This window comes from Spinacia oleracea, chromosome 6, assembly GCF_020520425.1.
Source record: "Spinacia oleracea cultivar Varoflay chromosome 6, BTI_SOV_V1, whole genome shotgun sequence".
NCBI classification, from domain to species: domain Eukaryota; kingdom Viridiplantae; phylum Streptophyta; class Magnoliopsida; order Caryophyllales; family Amaranthaceae; genus Spinacia; species Spinacia oleracea.
Window position 1 is genome coordinate 38,917,489 of NC_079492.1, and position 13,636 is coordinate 38,931,124.

The 13,636-nt window shown below is 37.4% G+C and overlaps 1 long non-coding RNA gene across 4 annotated transcripts; it reads right to left on the bottom strand.

Annotated features, from left to right (window-relative positions):
• Positions 1 to 592: 592 nt before the first annotated feature.
• On the bottom strand, positions 593 to 5,719 carry LOC110797831 (uncharacterized). 4 transcript variants are annotated; one of them, XR_008922489.1, is made up of 3 exons: positions 5,293 to 5,657; positions 5,060 to 5,185; positions 593 to 4,578 (listed from the first exon to the last, which is right to left on the bottom strand). It is a non-coding gene; the product is annotated as an uncharacterized lncRNA (long non-coding RNA). The 4 variants fall into 4 exon arrangements; XR_002535943.2 differs by having other exon boundaries at positions 593 to 4,318; positions 4,434 to 5,185; XR_008922488.1 differs by having other exon boundaries at positions 593 to 5,185; positions 5,293 to 5,719.
• Between the last annotated feature and the right edge of the window lie 7,917 nt (positions 5,720 to 13,636).

Consider the following 13,636-nt stretch of genomic DNA (forward strand, 5'->3'; position numbering starts at 1 on the left):
ATTTATTGTATTTATACTTGTATTTGGGATTGTATTTGGTTTTGGATGTGCCCGTTTTCCCCATTTTTCTTTCTGGTCACTTTGGTTGCTATAACATTATTAACCCTGTCAATCTTGTAAATCATGTGTGGCTATTCTTAATTAGAGTATTTTGCTGTGTTTTATAGATGTGGATTCCTTCATTAATTTCGGCTTTCTGTATATAATTGGGTAATATTTGATTAAATATGTGATTGAGGTGTTGAATTAACTAAAATGTGGGGATTTCTTCGTGTGGGGTTTTTTAAGAGCTTCGGGTGGGGCTAATTGTGTATTCATCATGGTATTGAACCATCTTTGAGGAAGTTCAGATAAGAGACTTGTCTATTGAGACTATATAATAGATATGTCATTAATCATCAAATCTATATGATTGTCTTAAAATATTATAGAATAGTTGTGGTAAATTTGGCCAAATGGAAGAATTGAATAGAGAGTTACCAAAGACAACGAGCATCATATTCAAGGCTACAAGTTCAACTACCTATCTCGTACCCCAGTCAAACACTTATAGTTGTGGAAACCATATATATCAGCCAATAAAAGATCTTAATTGAGACAAGGAACCACTAACTTGAGGGGAGAAAATGTGTTCAAGATTACATTAAGGTTTTGTTGTGTAGGTGAAAAATCTTAAAATGAAATAAATAAAATAATTATTTACATCAAAGAGACTAAGATACAATAAAATCTTGTCATTCATATTGATGTAGCTTCTTAATTTCTCAACTATAATGACCTGCACGCAAACCTGCAAAGACAAAAAAGTGTGATTAATATGGTAAAATTCACAAGTATTCAAATTTGTTTATACTACAAAAAATTGTGGCAAACTGAGGCATGCACCATTTTGTTTACTGGTGCTTTAGTTCAATTACATTGGAACAAATGCACCAGGATACAACTTGGTATATAACTAAATTGAATGAAAGAAATGTTTAGCTACAATTATGAACACATCTTTTTATCTAGATCAGTGATTCAACAGAATTCTCATATCATAATCAGAATAGTATTGCAACAACTTCTCTGCCCTGCCCTGCCCTGCCCTAGAAGAGGGCAAGACTTCTCTTTGTATGCCTGAGTTGCAGCTAGCATTGCACCAATAATCAAAATGTTTTCCTCTGTTGGAGTACTGCCACTGCCAGCTGCCTGTCAAACTTGAAATATTGTCTACAAATGTCTGTCGGATGATTGCATGCTTTTGTCTCTCCGTGTAATGCGTTCATAGTTCTCGTGTTGTAAGGACATACAGTCTAGGCAGCTATACTGGAGGGTGATCATCCTCTGGATTTTGTGGTGGTAATGGTTTCCAGTTAGGTTTCTTGTCCCAATACATATCATAATATATATGGACCTGGTGTGTTATTAATCACACAACACCATATGCTTACATAACGTTTAACACGTTTCTCGAACTTCTGTTCTCTCTCCTAAATGAGCATATTACCATGTAAGTATTACAGAAACTACGGTAGCAAGCAGCATGCACTGCACACCTAGGTAGCACCGATAAGGATACGGGAACAGATACGGGGACGGGTACGGGGACGGAAAACGACAAAACCAAAATTTGTAAAAACGGGTACGGCTTGGATTCGGCAAAAAAAATTAAATAATATATATTACAAATACGTTTTGAGTAATTTTAAAATCCGATTTTCGATAACATAATACAATTTCGTTTAAATTGAGAAAAAAAGGTACATATTTAAGCTCTAATCAAAACTCAAAAAAAAAGAAAAAAAAAAGAAAAAAAGAAATACAAGTGTCCTACACAGTAAAAGAGTGGACAAATTAATGTTGACAACTAATCCTTTATAAGAAATTCAAAAATAAAGAAATAAATAATACTTGGTACTATAAAGTGGACAAATTGGTTGACAGCTAGACTCCTAGTAGTACAACACCAAAACCACGACAGGTACAATTCATGAGAACAAACAATTCATCCATATTTGTGGTGGATCCCAAGTATTATCGCAGTTCCTCGTCGTTGTTCGCTCCTTCGCTGAATCGCTGTCGCACACTCGCACTTAGTTGTAGGTGACTTCGCACCAGAAGTTCGCCGCCGCCTGGCCGGCGAGGATGAACACCGGCGGCGAGGGAACAAGAAGAAGACCAGCGTCGAAGAACGGAAGAAGAGTCGAAGACAGGTGAGAGAAATGTGGGATTTGGAAAAAAAACCCTAAAAATTTGAATTTGGGTCTTAATGGTTGTTGGGTACTTGGTTTTTGTCCAAATACGTACCCACCCGCGTACCCACCCCGTACCCATCCGTACCCATTTTCGGCCCACGTACCCAGAATTCAGATTCGTTTTGGGGACGTTTCCTGGCGTACCCGTCCCGTACCCGTCCCGTACCCGTCCCGTACCCGTACCGTACCCGTACCCGGTACGGGAAACGGGTGTACCCAGCCGTCCCCGTGCTTCATAGCTGCACACAAAAGCTAAGAAATATTTTGAAACGGAAACTTACCTTGTCAGCAAACCCAATAAAGGCATCTTGAATTGATATTAAATTTATAACTTTGACATTCTTGAATTGGGAGAACACTGACTTGAACTATCAAACAATTAAAACATGAGGTGATCAAATGCATTGCTGAATATATTTAATAAGATAAAATGCTACGCAGAACTGAAAAAGGAACTCACATTTACAAAACAAAAACACTCAAATAACAAGCAAGCAGAAGCTTAAGACTTAAGAGTCTGAAGATTATTAGCTGTTAATGTAGGTAGCTAGAAATGGCTTGTGTTAGCTACTAGATTTATTTAGTGTATGCTTCATTGGTCTTATAGCTTCAAACTCTCAATGTTATTATGAATGACCACAGAAATTCAACAATAACAGGGCTTTTTTCTGAGTCTAATGTAACACTAACAAACTTTTGAGTGAATATGTAACGCTTCTGGTATTCATTTTCTAAAAAATATATATGAACATGTATAGTGTTAACCCGATAGTCTATTTAATTTTAAACAAAAGAAACCAACATTAGAATTTTTGAAGCCCGCATTAGGTTTTCCTAAATACTTTAGCATTAGAATTAGAGAGAGAGAGAGATGGGGAAGAGAGAGAGGATTGAAAGCCAGATTCTAGTCAAGGAAGCTCTTCCTAAATACTTTAGCATTAGAATTTGAGAGTAGAAGACCCAAATGTATTGTACCACACAAACAAAAAAAAGGGCTCAAAAAATTATCCCATTTTTTCCCTTTAGAAGCAATAGACAACCAGTTCGACTTACATACTCCCTTTGTCCTTAAAAGATTGGCCCATATACCATAAATGGATATCCCTATTTGTTTCCCCATACCTTATTTGGTTTATAGTCCTCACATGTTTCTCCTCACAAATAATTATTTAATCTAACTAAAAGATAAATTTACCGAATTTACTTTTGAGTATACCCAATTCATAATAAAGTGAGAAAAAGTACTTGGGGCAATATTTTAGGGACGGAGGGAATATTAAACATATGTAGTTGAACTCGGGGAATATACAAACTGTCCTTATGCACTTAAACTCTTGAAGCCGGCCACAAGTCGCCATTACTAAAATCCAGGTTATCCTTAACTCAATCACATACCTTCAAATGATTTTTTCACCAATTATCACCACTTCTCAATGTAGAAAACCGTCCCATAAATTTGTTTTTACAAAAACACCTCAACCAAAACCAAAAAGTGACTATATCTTATAATGCTCAAATAAGTCTGAACTTCCTTTCACAAAATATAGTCTTTTCATTCAAATATAATTTTCACATTGTTCCTCCATTTGTTAAGCTTCTAATTACCTGTAAAGTCTCATTACCACAATCACCTTTTTTAGTGGGTTTGAGGTACCAAGAGGATCGTTTCTCACCATTCTTAACCCGATGCACTCTAGTTGAAAAAGTTCAAGGTTTAGGGACATTCTTACCTATTTAATTTTAAACAAAAGAAACCAACAGGATAAACAACTTCAAACAATATACCCAATTCAATTTTACATTTCCTAATTTATAAAACCCTTCAAATTGCCAAAATCTCAGTTTTGTATGAACCAAATTTCAAAACCCGTAAAAAACCAATATTCAATTCAGAATTTCAGATCCAAAATATTAACACCCACATAAAAAAATCAAGTTAAAAAAAATCAACTACATCATCATCATCTAGCTAGAACAAATGAAGAAAAGAGAGTAAATAAAGCACCCAACAATTGAATTCTAATTAAATAGTAAGCAGCAGGGCAATAACTTACCTTAAGAATTGATTTGAAGCGGAAGAGCTGGAAAATACAGGAATCAACAATCAAAAAATTGGAGGTGAGAGAGTAGACAAATGGTGGGAGAGATTTTAGGGAATGGGGGAGTATAGCACATGAAGAGGATGATAACCTTTACCTTGATGATTGACAGACGAAGAGCAAACCAAACCAAACCAACAAACGATTTTATGTGAATTTATAAACCGAAACACCTTCACCTTCACCTTCACCTTCACCATAGCTTTAGGAACTAGGAACCCTAGATGAGGCTAGATCGACGCCTTCAAGGAATACAGAGGAAATTAAATTTCTTTGCTGATAGATTTGATTTGAGTAGAGAGATTTCCACCAAAAATTTTGGGGAGTGCTAAATGCAGGTGTTATTTTACCTAAATGCAGAATAACTTAATATAAACTTAAATATTATTTTTTCTTAAATTAGCCTTGTCTATTCAATTACTTATAAACATCTGTATGCTTTATGACAACCACGTAAGTTCTGGAGTTCCCATTTTCGAGAGCATAAATCCTCCATTCCTTCCTCTTTCTTGTCTGCAATCACTCAACTTTTCATGAATTTGTAATCGCAATTGCAATTGATGAATGACCACATTCTTCTCAGATCCCTCTTTTTATCATAATAAGAGAGAGAACAAAAAACCCTCAAAGAAGCAAAACCACTGAATCAAGCAATTATACTTTTTATGAAATCAATTTGCAGTTACCTACCTCCGGTAATATTATTCGGGAAACTTACTATACCTTCGGTTTACTTTTCCGGCAGCCTGACTACACCTCCAGGAGAACAATCCGGCAACTATACTCCACCTCCGGATCTAAGACCCGACACTTACACTGTACCTCCGGATCAAAGATCCGGCGGCTACACTGTACCTCCGGATCAAAAACGAAAATTCTTAATACTTGTACACAATTTGAAAGACTGGTCAACAATTAAACAACAAAATAAAACAGTTAAACCACAAAAATCATACCTTAGCAAAGAGGGATTAACCCAACATTCAATTGATACTTGATAGTCTTGGTATTAACTCCACATTCAATTGTTACTTGATAGTCTTAGTTGAATAAAGCAAGTCAGGGAAGAGAGGAAGTAAAAACACATATCTGATATGTGTGTCCAAATACATATCAGAACATAAGACAAAATAGGAAAAAGGACAAAAAAAAAATTAAATGGTACTTTTCTAAACACAAATGGTACTTTTTTTTACAGAATGGTATTAGAATGGTACTTTTTTTACATGAATGGTACTTCCTTTTTTGTCTTTTAGCTATTTGTCTTTTAGTTGATATGTGTTTGTTGTTGCATGCCCGATATCCGCCTCGACGCACTCACAGGGAAGAACAACGAAAAAGAGTTAGGCTTTATTTGGTTGGGAGGAATTGAAAGGAAAAGAAAAAAAAAAAGAAAGGTAAAATAAGGTTTCTTGTATTTGGTACAAATAATTATATGGGAAGTGGAAGGAAATGAAGGGAATTGGAAGAAAAGCTCCTTTATAAAATTTTCACTTTCCTTTCCTCCCAAAATTGGAGGAATTTGGAAGGAAAGAGAAAATTAAAAGCTGTCAGTTATATTTCATTTCTCTTCCCTTCATTTCTTTCCCTTAAACCAAACGCAGGAAAATAAAATCTATTTCCCTTCCTTTCTTTTCCTTTCTTTTCCCTTCCTTTCTTTTCTCTTCCTTTCCTTTACTAATAATGAACCAAATAGGGCCTTAGGGAGTGAAAAATGTATGAATAAATTAGGGTATTTTTGTCCTTTAAAATATTTAAGTGTTACTCCGTATTAACTTATTCTACATTTAGGATATTTTGTACTGCATTTAGTACCTGCGAAAAAAATTTGAGCAAAAACTACAAGTGTTTTGAGAGGAACAAGAGTAGAATTCCAATAGTTAGGGTTTAGGACAAAAGAGTGAAAAAAAAAGAGGGCTTTCAAATGAATTGTGAAATTTTGATGTTAAAATGTCCCGCGCACCTAAAATAAAATACCTAGTACTCTAATTTTCATTTGTCGTTACATTACGTATAACATATAAGCCGTTACAATAGGTTTGTCTATTGTAACGGGTTTAAATCAAATGTAACATATCCAATACTGTTGTTACAATACCTTATATTTTACACGAAAAATTATAGACCCGTTACAATATACCCGTTTTATGTAACGACTAAATGAGGTGTTACAATTTCATTGTTACAATAAGCCTTTAAATGTAGTAGTGATTGATGACGCTTTTTCTTCTTCTTTCTTTGGATGAAGCTTTTCTTATCTTGAAAAAGTTGGAGATTGTTGATGACTATCATGCATTTTAGGATGGATAAGAGATCATCTAGTAGTAAGGGTGTGTTTAATTCGAGTATTCGACTGAATTTGACTTATTTGATCTTATAATCCTCAATTGTAGTTATTCGAACTTATGTGAATTTGTGTTTCTTTTTCCACAAATGGGTATTACAAATGGGGAGGGGGGATTCGAACTGGTAACTTATTATTCACATGCCCTCAATGAAGAATTGAACTTATGTTAACTTATTTTTCTGAATTAAACATCAAAGTGTGTCATCCCTGTTTGTCAGCTCTCTGTCCAGTCACACTTGGATGGAAAATACCACTTTAACTTGGGATGAGCATTGGCTCCCCTGAAGGACGAGGGTGTACTCATCATTGGTTCTGGAAGTGCAACACACCCTTAGAAAGGTACCCCTCATTGTAACGATGGAGTTGCTCCATGGGCTGCAGATCATAGTACGTAGCATCTGGCCTAGTTGGAATTGAGTCTATTTCTAAATGAACTTCCTTTTTAGGTTCTACAGTTTGAGGGGATATGGCGATTAGAATTACATACAATTTCCCTTTCTTAGTATATTGAGTTGACAATTCTTAAATAATATAACTTAAACTCATTCTTGCCTTTTCCGCTGGTAATCCCTGACTGCATTAGCAGCTGCACCACCAGCAAGAACATCCTCCTCTAGCTCCCGTTTAGTTTGGGTCAACTTTTCTACTTCTGAAACTTTCTGTCGATGCATTTTGTCCAAGATCTTATTTTCTTCCTGACAAACACAAGCATTTGACATGTAAATATATTCTACTCGTAACTCATTGAACTCAGACTGCATAGACTGAAAAGAGCACGAGGACAATTGGCAAAGAACATTCATGACAAAAGTACCTGACATATTTCTATCTGTTTCATCAGTTCTTGGTTTTTGTTCTGGAGATCATCTACCATGGAAGCCTTAGCCAAGGCAGACTGAACTTTCCTCTCAACTTCCAATAAAGCAAATTCTTTAGATTTAGTGAGATGATCTAAAGCTTTGTTGTCATCCTTTAGCTTTTCGTTCTGCAAACATAGAAAACTGCAGTAAATCTTTGGAAAATTGATAGATAGCCACAAGAACAAGTTCACAGCTGCATTCTGTAGTAGTTCTTTAGAATTTCAGAACTGAAATGACATTACTTAGCCATATCATTAAGTGTGTTGGCACTAAATAAAGGAAGAGCTTTGTTAGTTCTATTGCATAATTGGACTGCATATTTTGTTTCTTGTGCAAATATGTAGTTGGCAGCCCATTGGAATAATCATCACCAAATTTATCCTTGTGTTTTATCCTCACAGTTTCATGGTGTAAAGTTGCTAAAATGGTTGTGTTTTATCCTCACACTTATTTGTGTTATTTTATATTTCGTATGTGATAGTTTAGCGCACTATTATGCCAATTGTTAACTTGTGATTAATCTTAATATTTTTACTTGCAGGTGCAAGGTGAGCTAAGTGGAGAAGAAATATAGCCTATAATCAAATGATATGTATAGTGACTCCATGCATGGCCGCATTCCTTTAGCTTATGTATGCTAGCTTTTGATGGTTTCAACAATGTTAAACTTTTTGGTTTGAGAATATTATATCTTGTTACGAACACTTGTAAATTTATGCACTATTTTGTATTATATACTACGGGAAACAATATTATTGTATTACTGATTTTGTATCAATGAATTTCTATTTACATTTATTATATGATTCATTTAAATGTGTATATGGCGTTGCATTAGGTGATTGAAGCTAACAACCGTTTTTAATGTACCGTTGCAATAGAGTAAAGGCGTTGCAATACCTATAGTTACCGTTGCAGGAGAGACCGTTGCATTAGATGAAAGGCTAATGCAACGGTACTAGTAAATTGTAAGTAGCCGTTGCAATAGGGCCAAAAGCCGTTGCATTAGACCTGATGCAACGCCAGCGGATGCAACGGTAGCCAGCCGTTGCATTAGGTCTAATGCAACCGTATTTCAGCCCTAATGCAACGGATTTGAGCGTTGCATTAGCTCGGAAATGTAGTAGTGGAAATCGGAAATATTAAATATTTGTCCGAAACGGAAATTAATTCCGGAATCGGAAATATTAAATATTATTCGAATCGGAAATGAATTCCGGAATCGAAAAATAAATCAGAAGCGCGACGTACGAAATAAACATCGGACGAGCTTGTTAGACGCAAGGCCCAGCACGAAGCTAGGCCCGCGCCTAGCGAAACCCGCGCAAGCGCAACAAGCGAGCAGCAGCAGCCCGCCAAGCAAGCAGGCCCACCGAGCAAGGCAAGGCCAGCAGCAGCAGCGCCATTGCAATGGGCCGCGTCGCTGCTTGCTAGGCCGAGCTCCGCGCGCGCACAACAGCTCCTCATGGGCTGTTCGTGCATGTCATTGTGTTCGTGCATGTTTCGAATCCTTAGGCGATTAGGATTTGTCCGATTAGATTATTTTCCTAAAACTACTAGAGTTAGTTGTTAAGCTAAACACTAAAATCAATAGATTTAATTTAAGTCTAATTCAAATTGAATTAGATAAATTGTATCCTAGTAGGTTTCTAGTTCTGATAAAATCCTACCCTATAAATAGGTGATGAAAATCACAATTTATATACATCAATTTCAAGTAACCTCACATCTGTTGCCAACCCCTTCCAGTAGAAGAGACTCTGAACCCTTTTAATGGTCAATTCTCTTCTTGAGTGTCCACTTTCTGGAGAAGAATGCAGCCAATTTATCACCTTATTCTTCAAAGCTACATCTGATCCTAAAACCAGTTTTCCTCTACTTCTGACTAACCCATCTTGCAATGAGTAACTGTCAACTGATTCACCATTCTGTAACTTTGTGATGATAGCTAACAAAGTATTATCCAACAAATAACTGGCCTTGATTAAAGCAGTAAGATCTGAGTGAACAACTGAGATTGACATACAAAGTATAGTAGCTCCAGGAACTCTAGAAAGAGCATCATCAGCTAAATTTTCTTTTCCAGATTTGTACTGAATGTCATAGTCAAACCCCATGAGTATAGAAAGCCAAAATTGTTGAAATGGTGTGGACGCTTTCTGTTAAAGAAGCCACTTTAAGCTTTTCTGGTCAGTTCTTATAGTGAAATGAGAACTCATTAAATATTGTTCCCACTTCTGAACAGCAAACACAATAGCAAGCAACTGTTTTTCATACACAGATAATTTCTGCCACTTGGGTCCTAAAGCTCTGCTTATGAAGGCTAAAGGATGATTATCCTGCATCAGAACTGCACCAATACCAGTATTAGAGGCATCAGTTTCTACTACAAATGTCTTAGAGAAATCAGGAACTGCCAATACAAGTGCAGAAACTAGGGCTTGTTTGAGAGTAGTGAAAGCTTTCTAAGCTGTATTAGACCAAGCAAAAGCCCCTTTTTTCAGTAGATCAGTTAATGGCTTACTAATGAGAGAGTAGTGCATAACAAATTTTCTGTAATACCCAGCCAACCCTAAAAAGCTTCTCAATTCTTTGACTGATGTTGGTACAGGCCAACTCTCCACAGTAGCAATCTTATTGGGATCAGTTTCCACCCCTACCGCAGAAATGTAATGACCAAGGTACTCAACCTTGTCAATAGCAAAGCTACACTTACTAGCTTTGCACTACAACAATTTACTAGTCTAACAGCATTTATCTAGCGGCATTTATGTTAAATGTCACTATAATACGTCTTTAGGCGGCATATCTAGTGGCATTTCTTAAAAATGCCAGTAAAAGCCCAAATTTTCTTTGGCGGTGTATTAGCCCACTAGGCGCGGTGATTTGGACCAATTTAGTTTTATCCGCGCTTCGATTTTTTCCAACCCAAAGAAACCCTCACATAACTCCAAAAATAGAACTCAAACCCTCGCCCCCAACATTTTCTCTCTCATCTACAATTCTCACTACTCAAAATATTGATGCAATTCTCTACCAACAGCTTTGAAATTCTTTATTTTCATTACAAAATTGGAGATTCTTGCTAAAAATACAAGAATTGAGGTGGAATTTGACCCGGTGGCTGCAACGGTGGTGGCGGCATCAAGGGTTTGATTGGTTAGGCGTTAGTGCTGTTAGGTTATGATACATATGACAATTCATAAATCATGCGGAAACAACCATTTAGCCAGGAATACATATTATTTACACATAATCATATAGCATAATTTAGATGCATACTCTTTGTTGCGTGCCTTCCCTAGCTGCGCCCGAACCGAACAAGAACAAGTCTTTAGGACTCCAAGTGTCGTCCCTCCGTAGATAGTCCACAGCACGTCCGGATCCGCCTTAAGATTGACCAACTAGAATCGCCCTTAAGGTACTAGAATTTTCGGCACTCTTAGGTAAGAAATATGACTGAATTTTTCTCTCAAAACTCACTTTGAATACTTGAATAAATCTCTGAAAATATGTGACCCTAGGCACGTATTTATAGAGTTATGGAAAGGGAATTGGAATCCTAGTAGGATACGAATTAATTAAACTTAGAATCCTACAAGAACTCTAATTAATTAATTTATCCTTTTAGGAATAGGAATTTAATCATATACTAACTCTAATAGTTTTAGGAATCATGCATGAACACAAACTCACACACACACGGCAGCCACGAGGGCCGCCCATGCGTGTGCGTGCGAGCAGCAGCCCACGCAGCGAGGCCATGGCCTTGGCGCGCGCTGGGCCTGCCTTGCGGTGGGCCTGGGCGCTGCCTTGGCTGGGCGCGCGTTTGGCTTGCTGGGCGATGGCCCGACTTCGTGCTGGGCCTTCGTCCGGCAGGCCTCGTCCGATGCTAATTCGTACGATACGCTTCCGATTAAATTCCCGGTTCCGGAATTCATTTCCGATACGAACAATATTTAATATTTCCGATTCCGGAATCAATTTCCGTTTCGAACAAATATTTAATATTTCCGTTTCCGGAATTATTTTCCGATTCCGATAATATTTCCGATTCTGACAATATTTCCGTTTCCGGCAATATTTCCGATTCTGGCAATATTTCCATTTCCGATAATATTTTCCGATACGTACCATGTTTCCGTTTCCGGCAACATCTACGACTTGGATAATATTTATATTTCCGATACGATCCATATTTCCGTTTCCGGCAATATCATCGTATCCGGAGTATTCATTTCTTGCCTGTGACGATCTCAGCTCCCACTGAAACCAAGATCCGTCGATTCCGAATATCCATAGATGGAGTATCTAATGCCATTAAATACTTGATCCGTTTACGTACTATTTGTGTGACCCTACGGGTTCAGTCAAGAGTAAGCTGTGGATTAATATCATTAATTCCACTTGAACTGAAGCGGCCTCTAGGTAGGCATTCAGCTCACTTGATCTCACTGAATTATTAACTTGTTAATTAATACTGAACCGCATTTATTAGACTTAACATAGAATGCATACTTGGACCAAGGGCATTATTTCCTTCAGTCTCCCACTTGTCCTTAGGGACAAGTGTGCATTTCCTAATTCCTTTGTCGCTCGATGCTTGCTCTTGAACATAAGGTAAGAGTCGTCATCCTTATTATGTCCAGAGGTGTTCCTCGGTTTCAGAGTTCAACTGATCAAATGAACAGATAATCATAGCCTATGATTCATCCGAGCACGGCCATGCATTTCACAGTTTCTAGCTCTCCGAGTGGCCTTGTACAACTTTTAAGCATCTCATCCCGATTTATGGGAGGACAATCCCAATCTTGCGATCTTGAGATTAGACTTCGTTTGATAGGTGATTACCTGAGCGTTGCCTTTATAGCCTCCTTTTACGGTGCGACGGTTGGTCAACGTCAAAGCAACCAGTTCTCAAACAAGTAATCTCAAATCACTCAGGTATTGAGGATTTAGTGTCTAATAATTTAATGAAATTTACTTATGACAGATTTTCATCTCTTACAGTAAAGTTTCATAGGTCTTGTCCGATACTAGTCTTCCCAAAGTAAGTATCTATGCAAATGATTATGACATTGCCATGTCCACATAGTTCAAGAAACAGAACTACTAGTCATCTTGCATTCTAATCCTCTAACGTTTTCTATGCGTCCAATTTTATAGAAAACTCCGACTAGGGACCATTTTCAACCTTTGACATTCAAGTTCACTTGATAGACATTTCTTAGTCACAGGACTGGTCCTGACAGTCTATCTTGAATATATCGTCAAATTGAAGGGACTCATCATTTAATAAACCACAAATTAAATGGAAAAATGAATTCTTTTCATTTATTGTGAATGATTAACCAATAATGTTTTACAAAGATTTAAACTCTAAAACTTTAAAACATTAAATAGAGACATCAAAGCCATTCTCCAATATGCTTGATTCCCATAGCTGCAGTGTGCGAGTTGTGCTTCGCCTGCGGCAGAGGTTTAGTCAATGGATCTGATATGTTGTCATCAGTTCCAATTTTGCTTATCTCGACTTCTTTTCTTTCAACGAACTCTCGTAGAAGGTGAAATCTACGAAGTACATGCTTGACTCTCTGGTGGTGTCTAGGCTCTTTTGCCTATGCAATAGCTCCGTTATTGTCACAATACAGGGCTATTGGTCCTTTAATGGAGGGGACTACACCAAGTTCACCTATGAACTTCCTTAGCCATATAGCTTCCTTTGCTGCTTCATGTGCAGCAATGTACTCCGCTTCAGTTGTAGAATCCGCAATGGTGCTTTGCTTAGCACTTTTCCAGCTTACTGCTCCTCCGTTGAGGCAGAAGACAAACCCAGACTGTGATCTGAAATCATCTTTGTCGGTTTGGAAACTTGCGTCCGTATAGCCTTTAAAAATTAATTCATCATCTCCACCATAGACCAGGAAGTCATCTTTGTGCCTTTTCAGGTACTTCAGAATGTTCTTGGCAGCAGTCCAATGCGCCTCTCCTGGGTCTGACTGCTATCTGCTCGTAGCACTGAGTGCGTACGCAACATCCGGGCGTGTACATATCATAGCATACATTATTGAACCAATCAATGATGCATATGGA